Genomic DNA, 22,365 nt, shown 5'->3' on the forward strand with positions numbered 1-22,365 from the left:
AGCATCTACCACCTACCAGGAGCCCAGACATTCTAGCATCTACCCTCTACCAGGGGCCCATACATTCTAGCATTTATCCCCTACCAGGGGCCACACATTCTAGCATCTACCTTCTACCAGGAGCCCATACATTCTAGCATCTACCACCCACCAGGAGCCCATACATTCTAGCATCTATCCCCTACCAGGAGCCCATACATTCTAGCATGTACCCCCTACCAGGGGCCCATACATTCTAGCAGCTACCCACTACCAGGAGCCCATACATTCTAGCATCTACCACCTATCAGGAGCCCATACATTTTAGCATCTACCTTCTACCAGGAGCCCAGACATTCTAGCATCTAACCCCTAACAGGAGCCCATATATTCTAGCATCTACCCCCTACCAGGGACCCATACATTCTAGCATTTATCCACTACCAGGGGACCATACATTTTTGCATCTACAACCTACCAGGACCCCATACATTCTAGCATCTACCACCTACCAGGAGCCCATACATTCTAGCATCTAACCCCTTCCAGAAGCCCATACATTCTAGCATCTACCACGAGCCCATACATTCTAGTATTTATCAACTGTTAGGAGCCTATACATTCTAGCATCTACCCCCTACCAGAAGCCCATACATTCTAGAATCTACCACCTACCAGGAGCCCATACATTCTAGAATCTATACCCTACCAGGAGCCCATACATTCTAGCATCTACCCCCCTACACATTCTGGCATCTACCCCCTACCAGGAGCCCAAACATTCTAGCATCTACCTCCTACCAGAAACCCATACATTCTAGCATCTACCCCCTACCAGGAGCCCATACATTCTAGCATCTACCCCCTACCAAGGGCCCATACATTCTTGCATCTACCCCCTACCAGTAGCCCATACATTCTAGCATCTACAACTTACCAGGAGCCCATACATTCTAGCATCTACCGCCTACCAGGAGCCTATACCTTCTAGCATCTACCCCAAAGCAGGAGCCCATACATTCTACCATATACCCTTTACCAGGAGTCCATACACTCTAGCATCTACCCCCTACCAGGAGCCCATACATGCTAGCATCTATCCCCGACCAGGAGCCCATACATTCTAGCATCTACCCCCTACCAGGAGCCCATACATTCTAGCATCTACCCCCTACCAGTAGCCCATAAATTCTAGCATCTACCCCTACCAGGAGCCCATACATTCTAGAATCTACCACCTACCAGGAGCCCATACATTCTAGCATCTATCCCCTACCAGGAGCCTATACATTCTAGCATTTACCCAGTACCAGGGGCACATACATTGCAACATCTACCCTGTCCCAGGGGCCCATACATTCTAGCATCTACCACCTACCAGGAGCCCATATATTCTAGCATCTACCGCCTACCAGGAGCCTATACATAATAGCATCTACCCCCTTCCAGGAGCCAATACATTCTAGCATCTACCCCCTACCAGGAGCCAATACATTCTAACAACTACCCCCTACCAGGAGCCCATACATTCTAGCATCTACCCCCTGCCAGGAGCCCATACATTCTAGCATCTACCACCTACCAATACTCCATACATTCTAGCATCTACCACCTACCAGGAGGCCGGACATTCTAGCATCTAACCCCTACCAGGTGCCCATACATTCTAGCATCTACCCCCTACCAGGAGCCCATAAATTCTAGCATTTATCCCCTACCAGGGGCCCATACATTCTAGAATCTACCACCTTCCAGGAGCCCATACATTCTAGCATCTAACCCTTACCACCTACCAGGAGCGCATCCATTCTAGCATCTATCCTCTATTAGGAGCCCATACAATCTAGCATCTACACCCTACCAGGAGCCCATCCATTCTAGCATCTATCCCCTATTAGGAGCCCATACAATCTAGCATCTACCCCTTACCAGGAGCCCATCCATTCTAGCATCTACCACCTACCAGGAGCCCAAACATTCTAGCATCTATCCCCTACCAGGAGACCATACATTCTAGCATCTACCCTTCTACACATTCTAGCATCTACCCCCTACTAGGAGCCCATACATTCTACCATCTACCACCTACCAGGAGCCCATACATTCTAGCATCTACCACCGACCAGGAGCCCATACATTCTAGCATCTACCACCGACCAGGAGCCCATACATTCTAGCATCTTCCCCCTACCAAGAGACCATACATTCTAGCATCTACCCACTACCAGGGGCCCATACATTCTCGCATCTACCCACTACCAGTAACCCATACATTCTAGCATCTACCGGCTACCAGGAGCCCAAACATTCTAGCATCTAAGCCATACCAGGGGCCCATACATTCTAGCATCTACACCCTATCAGGGGCCCATACATTTTAGCATCTACCACCTACCAGGAGCCCATACATTCTAGCATCTACCGCCTACCAGGAGCCTATACCTTCTAGCATCTACTCCAAAGCAGGAGCCCATACATTCTACCATATACCCTTTACCAGGAGTCCATACACTCTAGCATCTACCCCCTACCAGGAGCCCATACATGCTAGCATCTATCCCCGACCAGGAGCCCATACATTCTAGCATCTACCCCCTACCAGGAGCCCATACATTCTAGCATCTACCCCCTACCAGTAGCCCATAAATTCTAGCATCTACCCCTACCAGGAGCCCATACATTCTAGAATCTACCACCTACCAGGAGCCCATACATTCTAGCATCTATCCCCTACCAGGGGCCTATACATTCTAGCATTTACCCAGTACCAGGGGCACATACATTCCAACATCTACCCTGTCCCAGGGGCCCATACATTCTAGCATCTACCACCTACCAGGAGCCCATATATTCTAGCATCTACCGCCTACCAGGAGCCTATACATAATAGCATCTACCCCCTTCCAGGAGCCAATACATTCTAGCATCTACCCCCTACCAGGAGCCAATACATTCTAACAACTACCCCCTACCAGGAGCCCATACATTCTAGCATCTACCCCCTGCCAGGAGCCCATACATTCTAGCATCTACCACCTACCAATACTCCATACATTCTAGCATCTACCACCTACCAGGAGGCCAGACATTCTAGCATCTAACCCCTACCAGGAGCCCATACATTCTAGCATCTACCCCCTACCAGGAGCCCATAAATTCTAGCATTTATCCCCTACCAGGGGCCCATACATTCTAGAATCTACCACCTTCCAGGAGCCCATACATTCTAGCATCTAACCCTTACCACCTACCAGGAGCGCATCCATTCTAGCATCTATCCTCTATTAGGAGCCCATACAATCTAGCATCTACACCCTACCAGGAGCCCATCCATTCTAGCATCTATCCCCTATTAGGAGCCCATACAATCTAGCATCTACCCCTTACCAGGAGCCCATCCATTCTAGCATCTACCACCTACCAGGAGCCCAAACATTCTAGCATCTATCCCCTACCAGGAGACCATACATTCTAGCATCTACCCTTCTACACATTCTAGCATCTACCCCCTACTAGGAGCCCATACATTCTACCATCTACCACCTACCAGGAGCCCATACATTCTAGCATCTACCACCGACCAGGAGCCCATACATTCTAGCATCTACCACCGACCAGGAGCCCATACATTCTAGCATCTTCCCCCTACCAAGAGACCATACATTCTAGCATCTACCCACTACCAGGGGCCCATACATTCTCGCATCTACCCACTACCAGTAACCCATACATTCTAGCATCTACCGGCTACCAGGAGCCCAAACATTCTAGCATCTAAGCCATACCAGGGGCCCATACATTCTAGCATCTACCCCCTATCAGGGGCCCATACATTTTAGCATCTACCACCTACCAGGAGCCCATACATTCTAGCATCTACCTCCTACCAGGAGCCCATACGTTTTGGCATCTACCCCCTACTAGGAGCCCATACATTCTAGCATCTACGCCCTACCAGGAGCCCATACATTCTGGCATCTACCACCTACCAGGAGCTAATACATTCTAGCATCTACCCCCTACCAGGAGCGTATACATTCTAGCATCTACCACCGACCAGTAGCCCATACATTCTAGCATCTATCCCCCTACCAGGAGCCAATACATTCTAGCATCTAACCCCTTCCAGGAGCCCATACATTCTAGCATCTACCACCTACCTGGAGCCCATACATTCTAGTATCTATCAACTATTAGGAGCCTATACATTCTAGCATCTACCCCCTACCAGGAGCCCATACATTCTAGAATCTACCACCTACCAGGAGCCCATACATTCTAGCATCTACCGCCTACCAGGAGCCTATACATAATAGCATCTACCCCCTTCCAGGAGCCAATACATTCTAGCATCTACCCCCTACCAGGAGCCAATACATTCTAACAACTACCCCCTTCCAGGGGCCCATACATTCTAGCATCTATCGCCTACCAGGAGCCCATACATTCTAGCTTCTACCACCTACCAGGAGCCCATACATTCTAGCATCTACCACCTACCAGGAGCCCATACGTTCTAGCATCTACCACCTACCAGGAGCCCATACTTCCTAGCATCTACCACCTACCAGGAGCCCATTTATTCTAGCATCTACCACCAACCAGGATTCCATACATTCTAGCATCTATCCCCTACTAGGAGCCCATACATTCTAGCATCTACCACATACTAGGAGCCCATACATTCTAGCATCTATCACCTACCAGGAGCCCATACATTCTAGCATCTATTCCCTGCAAGGAGCCCATACATTATAGCATCTATCCCCTATCAGGAGCCCATACATTCTAGCAGCTACCCCCTACAAGAAGCCCATACATTCTAGCATCTACCAATTACCAGGAGCCATACATTCTAGCATCTAATCCCTACCAGGAGCCCACACATTCTAGCATCTACCACCTACCAGGAGCCCATACATTCTAGCATCTACCACCTACCAGGAGCCCATACATTCTAGCATCTATTCCCTACCAGGAGCCCATACATTCTAGCATCTACCACCTGCCAGGAGCCCATATATTCTAGCATCTACCACCTACCAGGAGCCCATACATTCTAGCATCTATTCCCTACCAGGAGCCCATACATTCTAGCATCTACCACCTACCATGAGCCCATACATTCCAGCATCTACCACCTACCAGGAGCCCATACATTCTAGCATCTATTCAATACAAGGAGCCCATACATTCTAGCATCTACCACCTACCAGGAGCCCATACATCCCAGCATATATTCCCTGCCAGGAGCCCATACATTCTAGCATCTACCACCTAACAGGAGCCAATATATTCTAGCATCTACCACCTACCAGGAGCCCATACATTCTAGCATCTATTCCCTACCAGGAGCACATACATTCTAGCCTCTACCACCTATCAGGAGCCCATACTTTCTAGCATCTACCAACTACCAGGAGCCCATACATTTTAGCATCTACCACCAACTATGAGCCCATACATTCTAGCATCTACCAGCTACCAAGAGCCCATACATTCTAGACTCTACCACCTACCAGGAGCCCATACATTCTAGCATCTACCACCTACCAGGAGCCCATACATTCTAGCATCTATTTATTACCAGGAGCCCATACATTCTAGCATCTACCACTTACCAGGAGGCCATATATTCTAGCATCTACCACCTACCAGGAGCCCATACTTTCTAGCATCTACCACGTACCAGGAGCCCATATATTCTAGCATCTACCACCTACTAGGAGCCCATACATTCTAGCATCTATTAACTACCAGGAGCCCATACATTCTAGCATCTACCACCTACCAGGAGCCCATACATTCTAGCATCTATCACCTACCAGGAGCCCATACATTCTAGCATCTATTCCCTAGCAGGAGCCCATACATTCTAGCATATACCACCTACCAGGAGCAAATACATTCTAGCATCTACCACCTACCAGGAGCCCATACATTCTAGCATCTACCACCTACCAGGAGTCCATACATTCTAGCATCTATCCCCTACCAGGAGCCCATACATTCTAGCATCTGCCACCTACCAGGAGCCCATAAATTCTAGCATCTACCACCTACCAGGAGCCCATACATTCTAGCATCTATCCCCTACAAGGAGCCTATACATTCTAGCATCTCCCACCTACCAGGAGCCCATACATTCTAGCATCTACTACCTACCAGGAGCTCATACATTCTAGCATCTATTCCCTACCAGGAGCCTATATATTCTAGCATCTACACACTACCTGAAGCCCATACATTCTAGCATCTACCATCTACCGGGAGCCCATACATTCTAGCATCTATCCCCTACCAGGAGCCCATACATTCTAGCATCTACCACCTCCCAGGAGCCCATACATTCTAGCATCTACCACCTACCAGGAGCCCATACGTTCTAGCATCTACCACCGACCAGGAGCCCATACATTCTACCATCTTTTCCCTACCAGGAGCCCATACATTCTAGCATCTACCACCTACCAGGAGCCTATACATTCTAGCATCTACCACCTAACAGGAGCCCATACATTCTAGCATCTACCACCTACCAGGAGCCCATACATTCTGGAATCTACCACCTACCAGGAGGCCATACATTCTACCATCTACCACCTACAAGGAGCCCATACATTCTAGCATCTACCACCTCCCAGGAGCCCATACATTCTAGCATCTACCACCTACCAGGTGCCCATTTATTCTAGCATCTACCACCTACCAGGAGTCCATACATTCTGGCATCTATCCCCTACCAGGAGCCCATACATTCTAGCATCTACCACCTACCAGGAGCCCATACATTCTAGCATCTACCACCTACCAGGAGCCCATACATTCTAGCATCTACCACCTACCAGGAGCCCATACATTCTGGCATCTACCAACTACCAGGAGGCCATACATTCTGGCATCTACCACCTACCAGGAGCCCATACATTCTAGCATCTACCACCTACAAGGAGCCCATACATTCTTGCATCTATTCCCTACCAGGAGCCCATACATTCTAGCATCTAACACCTACCAGGAGTGCTTACATTCTAGCATCTACCATCTACCAGGAGTCCATACATTCTAGCATCTACCACCTACCAGGAGCCCATACATTCTAATATCTACCACCTACCAGGAGCCCATACATTCTAGCATCTACCACAGACCAGGAGCCAATACATTTTAGCATCTATTCCCTACCAGGAGCCCATACATTCTAGCATCTACCATCTTCCAGGAGCCCATACATTCTAGCATCTATTCCCTACCAGGAGCCCATACATTCTAGCATCTACCACCTACCAGGAGTCCTTACATTCTAGCATCTACCACCTACCAGGAGCCCATACATTCTAGCATCTATCCCCTACCAGGAGCCCATACATTCTAGCATCTACCCACTACCAGAAGCCCATACATTCTAGCATCTACCACCTACCAGAGCCCATACATTCTAGCATCAATCCCCTAATAGCAGCCCATACATTCTAGCATCTTCCACCTACCAGGAGCCCATACATTCTAGCATCTACCACCTACCAGGAGCCCATACATTCTAGCATCTTCCACCTACCAGGAGCCCATACATTCTAGCATCTACCACCTACCAGGAGCCCATATGTTCTAGCATCTACCACCTACCAGGAGCCCATACATTCTACCATCTATTCCCTACCAGGAGCCCATACATTCTAGAATCTACTACCTACCAGGAGCCCATACATTCTAGCATCTACCGAATACCAGGAGGATATACATTCTAGCACCTATTGAGTACCAGGAGCCCATACATTCTAGCATCTATCCCCTACCAGGAGACCATACATTTTAGCATCTACCCCCTACCAGGAGCCTAAACATTCTGGCATCTACCCCATAGCAGGAGCCCATACATTCTAGCATCTCTCCAATACCAGGAGCCCATACATTCTAGCATATACCACCTACCAGAAGCCCATACATTCTAGCATCTACCACCTACCGAGAGCCCATACATTCTAGCATCTAATGCCTACCAGAAGACCACACATTCTAGCATCTACCACCTACCAGCAGCCCATACATTCTAGCATTTATCCTCTACCAGGAGCCCATACAGTCTAGCATCTATCCTCCTACCAGGAGCCCATACTTTCTAGCATCTACCACCTACCAGGAGCCCATACATTCTAGCATCTACCACCTACCAGCAGCCATACATTCTAGCATCTACCCCCAACCAGGAGCCCATACTTTCCAGCATCTATACCCTACCAGGAGCCCCTACATTCTAGCATCTACCAACTACCAGGAGCCCATACATTCTAGCATTTATCCCCTACCAGGAGCTCATACATTCTAGCATCTATCCCCCTGCCAGGAGCCCATACATTCTAGCATCTACCACCTAGCAGAAGCCCATACATTCTAGCATCTATCTTTTATCAGAAGCCGATACATTCTAGCATCTACCCCATACCAGAAGCCCATACATTCTAGCATCTACCACCTACCAGGAGCCCATACATTATAGCATCTAACCCCTACCAGGGGCCCACACATTCCAGCATTTATCCCTTACCAGGGGCCCATACATTCCAGCATTTATCCCTTACCAGGAGCCCATACATTCTAGCATCTACCCCCTACCTGGAGCCACTACATTCTAGCATCTAACCCCTACCAGGAGCCAATACATTCTAGCATCTACCACCTACCAGGAGCCCAGACATTCTAGCATCTACCCTCTACCAGGGGCCCATACATTCTAGCATTTATCCCCTACCAGGGGCCACACATTCTAGCATCTACCTTCTACCAGGAGCCCATACATTCTAGCATCTACCACCCACCAGGAGCCCATACATTCTAGCATCTATCCCCTACCAGGAGCCCATACATTCTAGCATGTACCCCCTACCAGGGGCCCATACATTCTAGCAGCTACCCACTACCAGGAGCCCATACATTCTAGCATCTACCACCTATCAGGAGCCCATAAATTTTAGCATCTACCTTCTACCAGGAGCCCAGACATTCTAGCATCTAACCCCTAACAGGAGCCCATATATTCTAGCATCTACCCCCTACCAGGGACCCATACATTCTAGCATTTATCCACTACCAGGGGACCATACATTTTTGCATCTACAACCTACCAGGACCCCATACATTCTAGCATCTACCACCTACCAGGAGCCCATACATTCTAGCATCTAACCCCTTCCAGAAGCCCATACATTCTAGCATCTACCACGAGCCCATACATTCTAGTATTTATCAACTGTTAGGAGCCTATACATTCTAGCATCTACCCCCTACCAGAAGCCCATACATTCTAGAATCTACCACCTACCAGGAGCCCATACATTCTAGAATCTATACCCTACCAGGAGCCCATACATTCTAGCATCTACCCCCCTACACATTCTGGCATCTACCCCCTACCAGGAGCCCAAACATTCTAGCATCTACCTCCTACCAGAAACCCATACATTCTAGCATCTACCCCCTACCAGGAGCCCATACATTCTAGCATCTACCCCCTACCAAGGGCCCATACATTCTTGCATCTACCCCCTACCAGTAGCCCATACATTCTAGCATCTACAACTTACCAGGAGCCCATACATTCTAGCATCTACCGCCTACCAGGAGCCTATACCTTCTAGCATCTACCCCAAAGCAGGAGCCCATACATTCTACCATATACCCTTTACCAGGAGTCCATACACTCTAGCATCTACCCCCTACCAGGAGCCCATACATGCTAGCATCTATCCCCGACCAGGAGCCCATACATTCTAGCATCTACCCCCTACCAGGAGCCCATACATTCTAGCATCTACCCCCTACCAGTAGCCCATAAATTCTAGCATCTACCCCTACCAGGAGCCCATACATTCTAGAATCTACCACCTACCAGGAGCCCATACATTCTAGCATCTATCCCCTACCAGGAGCCTATACATTCTAGCATTTACCCAGTACCAGGGGCACATACATTGCAACATCTACCCTGTCCCAGGGGCCCATACATTCTAGCATCTACCACCTACCAGGAGCCCATATATTCTAGCATCTACCGCCTACCAGGAGCCTATACATAATAGCATCTACCCCCTTCCAGGAGCCAATACATTCTAGCATCTACCCCCTACCAGGAGCCAATACATTCTAACAACTACCCCCTACCAGGAGCCCATACATTCTAGCATCTACCCCCTGCCAGGAGCCCATACATTCTAGCATCTACCACCTACCAATACTCCATACATTCTAGCATCTACCACCTACCAGGAGGCCAGACATTCTAGCATCTAACCCCTACCAGGTGCCCATACATTCTAGCATCTACCCCCTACCAGGAGCCCATAAATTCTAGCATTTATCCCCTACCAGGGGCCCATACATTCTAGAATCTACCACCTTCCAGGAGCCCATACATTCTAGCATCTAACCCTTACCACCTACCAGGAGCGCATCCATTCTAGCATCTATCCTCTATTAGGAGCCCATACAATCTAGCATCTACACCCTACCAGGAGCCCATCCATTCTAGCATCTATCCCCTATTAGGAGCCCATACAATCTAGCATCTACCCCTTACCAGGAGCCCATCCATTCTAGCATCTACCACCTACCAGGAGCCCAAACATTCTAGCATCTATCCCCTACCAGGAGACCATACATTCTAGCATCTACCCTTCTACACATTCTAGCATCTACCCCCTACTAGGAGCCCATACATTCTACCATCTACCACCTACCAGGAGCCCATACATTCTAGCATCTACCACCGACCAGGAGCCCATACATTCTAGCATCTACCACCGACCAGGAGCCCATACATTCTAGCATCTTCCCCCTACCAAGAGACCATACATTCTAGCATCTACCCACTACCAGGGGCCCATACATTCTCGCATCTACCCACTACCAGTAACCCATACATTCTAGCATCTACCGGCTACCAGGAGCCCAAACATTCTAGCATCTAAGCCATACCAGGGGCCCATACATTCTAGCATCTACCCCCTATCAGGGGCCCATACATTTTAGCATCTACCACCTACCAGGAGCCCATACATTCTAGCATCTACCGCCTACCAGGAGCCTATACCTTCTAGCATCTACCCCAAAGCAGGAGCCCATACATTCTACCATATACCCTTTACCAGGAGTCCATACACTCTAGCATCTACCCCCTACCAGGAGCCCATACATGCTAGCATCTATCCCCGACCAGGAGCCCATACATTCTAGCATCTACCCCCTACCAGGAGCCCATACATTCTAGCATCTACCCCCTACCAGTAGCCCATAAATTCTAGCATCTACCCCTACCAGGAGCCCATACATTCTAGAATCTACCACCTACCAGGAGCCCATACATTCTAGCATCTATCCCCTACCAGGGGCCTATACATTCTAGCATTTACCCAGTACCAGGGGCACATACATTCCAACATCTACGATGTCCCAGGGGCCCATACATTCTAGCATCTACCACCTACCAGGAGCCCATATATTCTAGCATCTACCGCCTACCAGGAGCCTATACATAATAGCATCTACCCCCTTCCAGGAGCCAATACATTCTAGCATCTACCCCCTACCAGGAGCCAATACATTCTAACAACTACCCCCTACCAGGAGCCCATACATTCTAGCATCTACCCCCTGCCAGGAGCCCATACATTCTAGCATCTACCACCTACCAATACTCCATACATTCTAGCATCTACCACCTACCAGGAGGCCAGACATTCTAGCATCTAACCCCTACCAGGAGCCCATACATTCTAGCATCTACCCCCTACCAGGAGCCCATAAATTCTAGCATTTATCCCCTACCAGGGGCCCATACATTCTAGAATCTACCACCTTCCAGGAGCCCATACATTCTAGCATCTAACCCTTACCACCTACCAGGAGCGCATCCATTCTAGCATCTATCCTCTATTAGGAGCCCGTACAATCTAGCATCTACACCCTACCAGGAGCCCATCCATTCTAGCATCTATCCCCTATTAGGAGCCCATACAATCTAGCATCTACCCCTTACCAGGAGCCCATCCATTCTAGCATCTACCACCTACCAGGAGCCCAAACATTCTAGCATCTATCCCCTACCAGGAGACCATACATTCTAGCATCTACCCTTCTACACATTCTAGCATCTACCCCCTACTAGGAACCCATACATTCTACCATCTACCACCTACCAGGAGCCCATACATTCTAGCATCTACCACCGACCAGGAGCCCATACATTCTAGCATCTTCCCCCTACCAAGAGACCATACATTCTAGCATCTACCCACTACCAGGGGCCCATACATTCTCGCATCTACCCACTACCAGTAACCCATACATTCTAGCATCTACCGGCTACCAGGAGCCCAAACATTCTAGCATCTAAGCCATACCAGGGGCCCATACATTCTAGCATCTACCCCCTATCAGGGGCCCATACATTTTAGCATCTACCACCTACCAGGAGCCCATACATTCTAGAATCTACCTCCTACCAGGAGCCCATACGTTTTGGCATCTACCCCCTACTAGGAGCCCATACATTCTAGCATCTACGCCCTACCAGGAGCCCATACATTCTGGCATCTACCACCTACCAGGAGCTAATACATTCTAGCATCTACCCCCTACCAGGAGCGTATACATTCTAGCATCTACCACCTACCAGTAGCCCATACATTCTAGCATCTATCCCCCTACCAGGAGCCAATACATTCTAGCATCTAACCCCTTCCAGGAGCCCATACATTCTAGCATCTACCACCTACCTGGAGCCCATACATTCTAGTATCTATCAACTATTAGGAGCCTATACATTCTAGCATCTACCCCCTACCAAGAGCCCATACATTCTAGAATCTACCACCTACCAGGAGCCCATACATTCTAGCATCTACCGCCTACCAGGAGCCTATACATAATAGCATCTACCCCCTTCCAGGAGCCAATACATTCTAGCATCTACCCCCTACCAGAAGCCAATACATTCTAACAACTACCCCCTTCCAGGGGCCCATACATTCTAGCATCTACCCCCTGCCAGGAGCCCATACATTCTAGCATCTACCACCTACCAATACTCCATACATTCTAGCATCTACCACCTACCAGGAGCCCAGACATTCTAGCATCTAACCCCTACCAGGAGCCCATACATTCTAGCATCTACCCCCTACCAGGAGCCCATAAATTCTAGCATTTATCCCCTACCAGGGGCCCATACATTCTAGAATCTACCACCTTCCAGGAGCCCATACATTCTAGCATCTAACCCTTACCACCTACCAGGAGCGCATCCATTCTAGCATCTATCCTCTATTAGGAGCCCATACAATCTAGCATCTACACCCTACCAGGAGCCCATCCATTCTAGCATCTATCCCCTATTAGGAGCCCATACAATCTAGCATCTACCCCTTACCAGGAGCCCATCCATTCTAGCATCTACCACCTACCAGGAGCCCAAACATTCTAGCATCTATCCCCTACCAGGAGACCATACATTCTAGCATCTACCCTTCTACACATTCTAGCATCTACCCCCTACTAGGAGCCCATAAATTCTACCATCTACCACCTACCAGGAGCCCATACATTCTAGCATCTTCCACCGACCAGGAGCCCATACATTCTAGCATCTACCACCGACCAGGAGCCCATATATTCTAGCATCTTCCCCCTACCAAGAGACCATACATTCTAGCATCTACCCACTACCAGGGGCCCATACATTCTCGCATCTACCCACTACCAGTAACCCATACATTCTAGCATCTACCGGCTACCAGGAGCCCATACATTCTAGCATCTAAGCCATACCAGGGGCCCATACATTCTAGCATCTACCCCCTATCAGGGGCCCATACATTTTAGCATCTACCACCTACCAGGAGCCCATACATTCTAGCATCTACCGCCTACCAGGAGCCCATACGTTTTGGCATCTACCCCCTACTAGGAGCCCATACATTCTAGCATCTACGCCCTACCAGGAGCCCATACATTCTGGCATCTACCACCTACCAGGAGCTAATACATTCTAGCATCTACCCCCTACCAGGAGCGTATACATTCTAGCATCTACCACCTACCAGTAGCCCATACATTCTAGCATCTATCCCCCTACCAGGAGCCAATACATTCTAGCATCTAACCCCTTCCAGGAGCCCATACATTCTAGCATCTACCACCTACCTGGAGCCCATACATTCTAGTATCTATCAACTATTAAGAGCCTATACATTCTAGCATCTACCCCCTACCAGGAGCCCATACATTCTAGAATCTACCACCTACCAGGAGCCCATACATTCTAGCATCTATACCCTACCAGGAGCCCATACATTCTAGCATCTACCCTTTTCCAGGAGTCCATACACTCTAGCATCTACCCCCTACCAGGAGCCCATACATGCTAGCATCTATCCCCGACCAGGAGCCCATACATTCTAGCATCTACCCCCTACCAGGAGCCCATACATTCTAGCATCTACCTCCTACCAGTAGCCCATAAATTCTAGCATCTACCCCTACCAGGAGCCCATACATATTAGAATCTACCACCTACCAGGAGCCCATACATTCTAGCATCTATCCCCTACCAGGAGCCTATACATTCTAGCATTTACCCAGTACCAGGGGCACATACATTCCAACATCTACCCTGTACCAGGGGCCCATACATTCTAGCATCTACCACCTACCAGGAGCCCATATATTCTAGCATCTACCGCCTACCAGGAGCCTATACCTAATAGCATCTACCCCCTTCCAGGAGCCAATACATTCTAGCATCTACATCCTACCAGGAGCCAATACATTCTAGCAACTACCCCCTTCCAGGGGCCCATACATTCTAGCATGTACCCCCTGCCAGGAGCCCATACATTCTAGCATCTACCACCTACCAGTAGTCCATACATTCTAGCATCTACCACCTACCAGGAGCCCAGACATTCTAGCATCTAACCCCTACCAGGAGCCCATACATTCTAGCATCTACCCCCTACCAGGAGCCCATAAATTCTAGCATTTATCCCCTACCAGGGGCCCATACATTCTAGAAGCTATCACCTTACAGGAGCCCATACATTCTAGCATCTAACCCTTACCACCTACCAGGAGCCCATCCATTCTAGCATCTATCCTCTATTAGGAGCCCATACAATCCAGCATCTACACCCTACCAGGAGCCCATCCATTCTAGCATCTATCCCCTATTAGGAGCCCATACAATCTAGCATCTACCCCTTACCAGGAGCCCATCCATTCTAGCATCTACAAACTACCAGGAGCCCAAACATTTTAGCATCTATCCCCTACCAGGAGACCATACATTCTAGCATCTACCCTTCTACACATTCTAGCATCTACCCCCTACTAGGAGCCCATACATTCTACCATCTACCACCTACCAGGAACCCATACATTCTAGCATCTACCACCGACCAGGAGCCCATACATTCTAGCATCTTCCCCCTACCAGGAGACCATACATTCTAGCATTTACCCACTACCAGGGGCCCATATATTCTTGCATCTACCCACTACCAGTAACCCATACATTCTAGCATCTAGCGGCTACCAGGAGCCCATACATTCTAGCATCTAAACCATACCAGGGGCCCATACATTCTAGCATCTACCCCCTACCAGGGGCCCATACATTTTAGCATCTACCACCTACCAGGAGCCCTTACATTCTAGCATCTACCGCCTACCAGGAGCCCATACGTTTTGGCATCTACCCCCTACTAGGAGCCCATACATTCTAGCATCTACGCCCTACCAGGAGCCCATACATTCTGGCATCTACCACCTACCAGGAGCCAATACATTCTAGCATCTACCCCCTACCAGGAGCGTATACATTCTAGCATCTACCACCTACCAGGAGCCCATACATTCTAGTATCTATCCCCCTACCAGGAGCCAATACATTCTAGCATCTAACCCCTTCCAGGAGCCCATACATTCTAGCATCTGCCACCTACCTGGAGCCCATACATTCTAGTATCTATCAACTATTAGGAGCCTATACATTCTAGCATCTACCCCCTACCAGGAGCCCATGCATTCTAGAATCTACCACCTACCAGGAGCCCATACATTCTAGCATCTATACCCTACCAGGAGCCCATACATTCTAGCATCTACCCCCCTACACATTCTGACATCTACCCCCTACAAGGAGCCCAAACATTCTAGCATCTACCTCCTACCAGGAACCCATACATTCTAGCCTCTACCTGCTACCAGGATCCCATACATTCTAGCATCTACCCCCTACCAGGGGCCCATACATTATTGCATCTACCCCCTACCAGTAGCCCATACATTCTAACATCTACAACTTACCAGGAGCCCATACATTCTAGCATCTACCGCCTACCAGGAGCCTATACCTTCTAGCATCTACCCCATACCAGGAGCCCATACATTCTAGCATCTACCCCGTACCAGGAGTCCATACATGCTAGCATCTATCCCCGACCAGGAGCCCATACATTCTAGCATCTACTCCTTACCAGGAGCCCATACATTCTAGCATCGACCCCCTACCAGTAGCCCATACATTCTAGCATCTACCCCTACCAGGAGCCCATACATTCTAGAATCTACCACCTACCAGGAGCTCATACATTCTAGCATTTATCCCCTACCAGGAGCCTATACATTCTAGCATTTACCCAGTACCAGGGGCACATACATTCCAACATCTACCCTATACCAGGGGCCAATACATTCTAGCATCTACCACCTACCAGGAGCCCATACATTCTAGCATCTACCACCTACCAGGAGCCCAGACATTCTAGCATCTAACCCCTACCAGGAGCCCATACATTCTAGAATCTACCCTCTACCAGGAGCCCACAAATTCTAGCATTTATCCCCTACCAGGGGCCCATACATTCTAGAATCTACCACCTACCTGGAGCCCATACATTCTAGCATCTAACCCTTACCACCTAACAGGAGCCCATCCATTCTAGCATCTATTCTCTATTAGGAGCCCATACAATCTAGCATCTACACCTTACGAGGAGCCCATCCATTCTAGCATCTATCCTCTATTAGGAGCCTATACAATCTAGCATCTACCCCCTACCAGGAGCCCATCCATTCTAGCATCTACCACCTACCAGGAGCCCATACATTCTAGCATCTACCACCGACAAGGAGCCCATACATTCTAGCATCTTAACCCTACCAGGAGCCCATACATTCTAGCATCTACCCACTACCAGGGGCCCATACATTCTTGCTTCTACCCACTACCAGTATCCCATACATTCTAGCATCTACCGGCTACCAGGAGCCCATACATTCTAGCATCTACCCCATACCAGGGGCCCATACATTCTAGCATCTACCACCTACCAGGAGCCCATACATTCTAGCATCTACAGCCTACCAGGAGCCCATACGTTCTAGCATCTACCCCCTACCAGGAGCCCATACATTCTAGCATTTATGCCCTAACAGGATCCCATACATTCTAGCATCTATCCCCTATCAGGATCGCATACAATCTAGCATATACCACCTACCAGGATCCCACACATTCTAGCATCTACCACCCACCAGGAGCCCATATATTCTAGCATCTATCCCCTAGCAGGAGCCCATACATTCTAGCATCTACCCCCTACCAGGGGCCCATACATTCTAGCATCTACCGCCTACCAGCAGCCCATACATTCTAGCATCTACCCCCTACCAGGAGCCCATACATTCTAGCATCTACCACCTACCAGGCGCCCATACATTCTAGCATCTACAACCTACCTGGAGCCCATACATTCTAGCATCTTCCCCCTACCAGGAGCCTATACATTCTAAAATCTACCCCCTACTAGGAGCCCATACATTCTAGCATCTATCCCCTACCAGGAGCCCAAACATTCTAGCATCTACCCCCTACCAGGAACCCATACATTCTAGCATCTACCCCCTACCAGCGGCCCATACATTCTAGCAGCTACCCACTACCAGGAGCCCATACATTCTCGCATCTACCACCTACCAGGAGCCCATACATTCTAGCATCTACCTTCTTACAGGAGCCCATACATTCTAGCATCTACCATGAACAAGGAGCCCAGACATTCTAGCATCTAACCCCTAACAGGAGCCCATACATTCTAGCATCTACCACCTACCAGGAGCCCATACATTCTAGTATCTATCAACTATTAGGAGCCTATACATTCTAGCATCTACCCCTTACCAGGAGCCCATACATTCTAGCATCTATCCCCTACTAGGAGCCCATACATTCTAGCATCTATCCCCTACCAGGAGCCCATACATTCTAGCATCTACCACCTACCAGGAGTACATACATTCTAGCATCTACCGCCTACCAGGAGCCCATACATTCTAGCATCTATCCTCCTACCAGGGTCCCATACATTCTAGCATCTACCCCCTACCAGGAGCCCATACATTCTAGCATCTACCGCCTACCAGGAGCCCATACATTCTAGCATTTATCCCCTACCAGGAGCCCATACATTCTAGCATCTACCACCTACCAGGAGCCCATGCATTCTAGCAATCACCCCCTACCAGGAGCCCATACATTCTAGCATCTAACCCCTACCAGGAGCCCATACATTCTAGCATCTACAACCTACCAGTAGCCCAGACATTCTAGCATCTAACCCCTACCATGAGCCCATACATTCTAGAATCTACCTCCTACCAGGGGCCCATACATTCTAGCATTTATCCCCTACCAGGGGCCCAAACATTCAAGCATATTCCACCTACCAGGAGCCCATACATTCTAGCATCTTCCACCTACCAGGAGCCCATACATTCTAGCATCTAACCCCTACCAGGAGCCCATACATTCTAGCATCTACCCCCTACCAGGAGCCCATACATTCTAGCATCTATCCCATATTAGGAGCACATACAATCTAGCATCTACCCCCTACCAGGAGCCCATACATTCTAGCATCTACCACCTACCAGGAGCACATACATTCTAGCATCTATCCTCTACCAGGAGCCCATACATTCTAGCATCTAAGCCACTACACATTCTAATATCTACTCCCTACCAGGAGCCCATACATTCTAGCATCTACCCCCTAACAGGAGCCCATACATTCTAGAATCTACCCTCCACCAGGAGCCCATACATTCTAGCATCTTTCCCCTACCAGGTGCCCATACATTCTAGAATCTACCCCCTACGAGGGGCCCACACATTCTTGCATCTACCACCTACCAGTAGCCCATACATTCTAGTATCTACCATCTACCAGGAGCCCATACATTCTAGCATCTACCGCCTACCAGTAGCCCATACATTCTAGCATCTACCCCATACCAGGAGCCCATACAATCTAGCATCTACCACCTACCAGGAGCCCATACATTCTAGCATCTACCGCCTACCAGTAGCCCATACATTCTAGCATCTACCCCTTACCAGGAGCCCATACATTCTAGCATCTATCCCCTACCTGGAGCCCATACATTCTAGCATCTATTCCCTACCAGAAGCCCATACATTCTAGCATCTACCACCTACCAGGAGCCCATACATTCTAGCAGCTACCGATTACCAGGCGCCCATACATTTTAGCATCAACCCCCTACCAGGAGCCCATACATTTTAGCATCTACCCCCTACCAGGAGCCCATACATTCTAGCATCTACCCCCTACCAGGAGCCCATACATTCTAGCATCTACCACCTACCAGGAGCAAATAGATTCTAGCATCTACCACCTACCAGGTGCCCATACATTCTAGCATCTACCACCTACCAGGAGCCCATACATTCTAGCATCTACCGCCTACCAGGAGCCCATACATTCTAGCATCTACCCCCTACCAGGGGACCATACATTCTAGCATTTATCCCCTACCAGGGGCCCATACATTCTAGCATATTCCACCTATCAGGAGCCCATACATTCTAGCATCTATTTCCTACCAAGAGCCCATACATTCTAGCATCTAACACCTACCAGGAGCCCATACATTCTTGCATCTATTGCCTACCAGGAGCCTATACATTCTAGCATCTAACACCTACAAGGAGACCATACATTCTAGCATCTACCACCTACCAGAAGCCCATACATTCTACCATCTACCATTTATCAGGAGCCCATACATTCTAGCATCTACCACCTACCAGGAGCCCATACATTCTAGCATCTACCACCTACCGGTAGCCCATACATTCTAGCATCTACCACCCACCAGGAGCCCATACATTGTAGCATCTACCACCTACCAGGAGCCCATAGATTCTAGCATCTACCACCTACCAGGAGCCCATACATTCTTGCATCTATTCCCTACCAGGAGCCCATACATTCTAGCATCTAACACCTTCGAGGAGCGCATACATTCTAGCATCTACCACCTACCAGGAGCCCATACATTCTACCATCTATCTCCTACCAGAAGCCCATACATTCTAGCAACTATTCCCTACCAGGAGCCCATGCATTCTAGTATCTATTCCCTACCAGGAGCCCATACATTCTAGCATCTACAACCTACCAGGAGCCCTTACATTCTAGCATCTACCACCTACCAGGAGCCCATATATTCTAGCATCTACCACCTACCAGGAGCCCATACATTCTAACATCTACCACCTACCATGAGCCCATACATTCTAGCATCTACCACCTACCAGGAGCCCATACATTCTAGCATATATTCCCTACCAGGAGCCCATACATTCTAGCATCTACCACCTACCAGGAGCCCAAACATTCTAGCATATACCACCTACCATGAGCCCATACATTCTAGCATCTACCACCTACCAGGAGCCCATACATTCTAGCATCTACCACCTACCAGGATCGCATACATTCTAGCATCTACCAGGTACCAGGTGCCCATACATTCTAGCATCTATTCCTTACCAGCAGCCCATACACTCTAGCATCTAACACCTACCAGGAACCCATACATTCTAGCTTCTATTCCCTACCAGGAGCTGATACATTCCAGCATCTACCACATACCAGTAGCCCATACATTCTAGCATCTACCACCTACCAGGAGCCCATACATTCTAGCATCTACCACCTACCAGGAGCCCATAAATTCTAGCATCTAACACATACCAGTAGCCCATACATTCTAGCCTCTACCACCTACCAGGAGCCCAGACATTCTAGCATTTATTCCCTACCAGGATCCCATACATTCTAGCATCTATTCCCTACCAGGAACCCATACATTCTATCATCTACAACCTATCAGGAGCCCATACATTCTAGCATATATTCCCTACCAGGAGCCTATGCATTCTAGCATCTACCAACTACCAGGATCCAATACATTCTAGCATCTATTCCCTTCCCGGAGCCCATACAATCTAACATTTATCACCTACCAGGAGCCCATACATTCTAGCATCTACCTCCTACCAGGAGCCCATACATTCTACCATCTACCACCTACCAGGAGCCCATACATTCTAGCATCTACCACCTACCTGGAGCCCATAGATTCTAGCATCTATTCCCTACCAAGAACCCATACATTCTAGTATCTACCACCTACCCGGAGCCCATACATTCTAGCATCTACTACCTACCAGGAGCCCATACATTCTAGCATCTACCACCTACCAGGAGCCCATTCATTCTAGCATCTATTTCCTTCCAAGAGGCCATACATTCTAGCATCTATCCCCTACCAGGAGCCCATACATTCTTGCATCTACCACCTACCAGGCGCCCATACATTCTAGCATCTACCACCTACCAGGAGCCCATACATTCTAGCATCTATTTCCTGCCAAGAGGCCATACATTCTAGCATCTATCCCCTACCAAGATCCCATACATTCTAGCATCTACCACGTACCAGGTGCCCATACATTCTAGCATCTATTCCTTACCAGCAGCCCATACACTCTAGCATCTAACACCTACCAGGAACCCATACATTCTAGCTTCTATTCCCTACCAGGAGCTGATACATTCCAGCATCTATCCTCTACCAGAAGCCCATACATTCTAGAATCTACCACCTACCGGGAGCACATACATTCTAGCATCTACCACCTACCAGGAGCCCATACATTGTAGAATCTACCACCTACCAGGAGCCCATACATTCTAGCATCCTCCCACCAACCAGGAGCCCATACATTCTAGCATCTACCACCTACCAGTAGCCCATACAATCTAGCATCTATTCCCTACCAGAAGCCCATACATTTTAGCATCTATTCCCTATGAGGAGCCCATACAATCTAGCATCTATTCCCTACCAGGAGCCCATGCATTCTAGCATCTACCACCTACCAGGAGCCCATACATTCTAGCATATATTCCCTACCAGGAGCTAATGCATTCTAGCATCTACCACCTACTAGGATCCAAT

The sequence above is a fragment of the Phyllobates terribilis genome, unplaced genomic scaffold (genome assembly GCF_046119375.1).
Source record: "Phyllobates terribilis strain yellow unplaced genomic scaffold, ASM4611937v1 Scaffold_26__1_contigs__length_17865784, whole genome shotgun sequence".
Classification (NCBI taxonomy): domain Eukaryota; kingdom Metazoa; phylum Chordata; class Amphibia; order Anura; family Dendrobatidae; genus Phyllobates; species Phyllobates terribilis.